Below are 3,816 nucleotides of genomic sequence, written 5' to 3'. Positions count from 1 at the left end.
CTATGGAGCATTCTGGCTGTACCTCTTCCCCGACAGCTTGGTGGGTTCTTTGGCAGTCTATAGTACTTGCAATGTCCTTCCCTCGCACTATAGTTCAAATGCATGGATTCTTCTTCAGGCATTTATTCAGTGTTCAACTTTCACATGCATATGATGCAACGGAGAATACCAGGGCTTGGGTCAGGCACACCTGGGTTCTCAAAGTAACATCCTTGCTTTTCAACACTTTTTGGGGGGGTATAGATATCCAAGTTTATTAGTGGCTACTAGGGTCAGTATACAGAAAGTGGGGGGTGGAGGCTAGCGGGGATGGAAAAACTACATGGATCATGGAATGGTACACTTGCAAACATATTCGTGTAACTGCTGCCAATAAGGCTTAAATCTGTAAACGACTGAACAGGCAAAAGTTGTGTGATAGATATATAAGGAGCTTCAAAAAGTTTGTGGGAAACATCCATTATTTTAAAATTGATTTGCAGTCACCACCGGGGCTATTTCTTGCTGAGTTGTTTGCTGTCTTGTTCTTCCTGAAACCTTGGGAGGCTGAGAGGTGCTTGGTAACGTGGGCGAGGGTGGGTTCTGCTTTGTTCTCCATGGTCTCCAGGTCACAGTCAAGCTGCTGGGTCATCTCCGGAGCACTTAAGTCAGGTTGGCCTTGCTTTCAGCTGAAGAGGGGCGAGGAGTCTCGGGCAGAAGACACATCTGGGAGCGCCGGCCACAAAGGGCTCTGGCTGCGGTTCTTCTCTGGCACTTTTCAATACTTTAAAGAGATTTTTATGCTGCAGATTGACCTAATACAGTTGAGCTCTTGACTCTGGCTTCCATGAGCATTGACTGTGGATCCAAGCAATACGAAATCCTTGACAACTTCAACTTGTTCTCCATTTATCAGGATGTTACCTACTTGTCCAGTTGTGAGGATTTGGGTTTTCTTTACCTTGAGTTGTGATCCATACTGAAGGCTGTAGTCCTTGATCTTCACTAGCAAGTGCTTTAAGTCCTCCTCCCGTTCAGCAAACACGGTTGTGTCATCTGCATATCAAAGGCTGTTAATAAGCCTTTCTCCAATCCTGCTGCAGCATTCTCCTTCATATAATCCACTTTCTCAAATTTCTCCCTCAGCATACAGATTGAATCAGTATAGTGAGAGGATGCAGCCTTGATGCACATCTTTCCTGATTTTAAGTCAGGCAGCGTTCCCTTATTCTGTTCACACAGCTGCCCCTTGATCCGTGGACAGGCTCCACATGAGCACACTTTTTAAAGAGGACTTTTTCAGCAAATTTGTTCAATGTAGTCCATCATTTGATTTCTTGACTTCTGCTTCTCTGGGTGCGTAATTATCCCGTTTTGAAGATCTCTGTATTCTTTATGTTGAGGTATAATCCATACTGAGTTTGCGCGGCAAGGTCTCTTCATTTTCAGCAAGTAAGGCCTGTGTCATCTGCGTATTGATGAGACCCCTTCCATCCTGAAGCCACGTTCTCTCCTTCATCGCGTTTATTTAATTCCTCTCAGATCATTCGCTCAGAAGATTGAATAAGTCTGGTGAAAGGATACAACCCTGATGGACACTTTTTTTTTAGTTTTAAGCTGTGCATGATCTCCCTTTTTGGTTCCAACACCTGCCTCTTGGTCCAGGCAGCGATTTCATATGAGCACAATTAAGCAGTCTAAGATTCTCGCTATTTGCATGTCATCCATCACTCATGGTGATCTGCACAGCTGAAAGCCTTTGCACAGTAAACAAAACACGGGCAAACATCTGACATTTCTGCCATCAGCAATAATATCCTTATTCGTGTTGTCTTCTGAATCCTAGCTTGAATTTCTGGCAGTTCCCTCCGTGTACTGCCCATTTTAAAATGATCTCCAACACAGTTTTACTGGTATGCGGCATGAATGGGATTTTTTAATGATTTCTGTACTCTGTTGGATCCCTTCTTATTGGTTTGGACACATATATGTAGTCACTTGGTCAGGTAGCTTCTAAATTTCTTCATGAGGAGCACATGCATGTTGTATCTGTTTGTGGAAACATCTCAAATAATATTCCATCAATTCACGAATCTTTGCTTTTGACCAATGTTTTCAATGTAGCTTGACATCTTCCTTCAGTACCATTGGTTTTTAATCATATACTATCCTCCTGATGCGCATGAAGATATTTACTTTTAAAAAATTTTTTTTATATTTCATTTTTTAAAAGCCTGATGTCCAAGTTAGTGTATGAATGAAATAAGTCATGATATATGTTCATAGAACAGACACTATGTGCTCATTAAAAATCAGGGTGTAAAAAAACATAATGTAAAAGAATATATAGTAACATGGATAATTGTTCATTATGTTATAAAAACACAAACCAAACTCATTGCCATTCGGTTGATCCAACACTAGAAACTTTATAGGGCCAAGTAGAGCTGCCCCAGCGAGTTTCCAAGGGCACAATTTCAGCAGAAGCTGGGGCTTGTGGATGGAACCTACAGGGGCAGTGAATCATTTAGTGTGTTTCTTCCAGCTAGTCTCTAACTCCCACCAAACAACCTTATCCTGCATGTGTCTGGTTAAAAAGGGGCAAGATACTGATAGGATTAACCTGCACGTAATTATGAACAGGACTCCCTGAAATGCAATCCTACTGTGTATAATATGAGTCCTTGCAGAAGCATGGGGAGGGATCGCATTACCAGCAAGGACCAGGAGTGGCGCACATCCTCTATACCTGGGATCCCTGTGCAATGAAGCCTCTGGATCCAGAAGACAGCTGCAGCATCAGAGAAGTAGCAGCTGAACCAGGAGCCAGGGCATGGAACAGAGTAATGGGCTTCCCAACCAACAGAGCAAGTAGAGTGTTTTTGTGCAGGAGGCTGGCTTGCGGAGTGGGGTGCCTCTGGGAACTTACTTGGAAATGTTGGACTTGCTGACACTCAGAAGTGGAGCAGAGTGCCTTTGGACTGAGGCTTACAGAAGAGTGGCATGCCCCTTGAGGCATTTATTAGCAGACCTGCAAGAACTTTGTAACATATCCTGATAAACAACTGGACCCTGAGCATTTCTCACTTGCATTACAACTAGTTAATTTCCTTAATAAACCCTTTAATCGTGGATTTTGTCTGTGCGTTTTGTGTAGCAATTGCAATGGATATTAAAACCCAGAGTGATAAAGCAGAGAACATTAATTCAGACATCACAAAACCCCAGATCTTTCAATTAGCAGCTAAGTGTTTAGCCACTCTGCCACCTGGTTTCTTTTATGGAGACAGAGTATCAAGTCTACAAAAGAACATGCAGAAGATAGTCCCAGTATGCAAAACCCTAAGCCCAAATAAATCTATATGTAAATAGGTTTAAAATGCTGTTAAAATCTTTACCTCTGCAACTTCACTTCGACTTACTGCCATCCAAATGCCAACTCACAGCAACCCTATAGGACAGGATAGAACTTCCCTGGTGGGTTTCTGAGACTGTAACTCTTTACAGGAGTAGAAAGCCTACGGCAATTTTCTTCTGTTTGTCTACCTTTTTCACAAGGTGCATCGTGCAGGTATTGTTTTTGTAAACAGAAATAAAAAGTAGCTAAGGACTTCTATCCAGAGCAGGCTTTGGGTCCAGCATTTCTGGCTTCTCGGCTTTCAGTCAAACTCCCTCTCCCACCCATCCCTCAAGCTTGTCCTCATCAAAACATTTTGTGCAGGCTATCCAAGACACACACTGCGTTTTCAGGCCCAAGCAGTACACTCCGGACAGGGGGCAGGAAGGGGCCCACCAGAGAATTAAGCACTAATGAGTAATTATATATATATATATATA

The sequence above is a fragment of the Echinops telfairi genome, unplaced genomic scaffold, assembly GCF_000313985.2.
Source record: "Echinops telfairi isolate 266 unplaced genomic scaffold, ASM31398v2 ScPeMD7_4048;HRSCAF=4782, whole genome shotgun sequence".
Taxonomy (NCBI): Eukaryota; Metazoa; Chordata; class Mammalia; order Afrosoricida; family Tenrecidae; genus Echinops; species Echinops telfairi.
Note: the sequence above shows the minus strand (reverse complement) of the source record.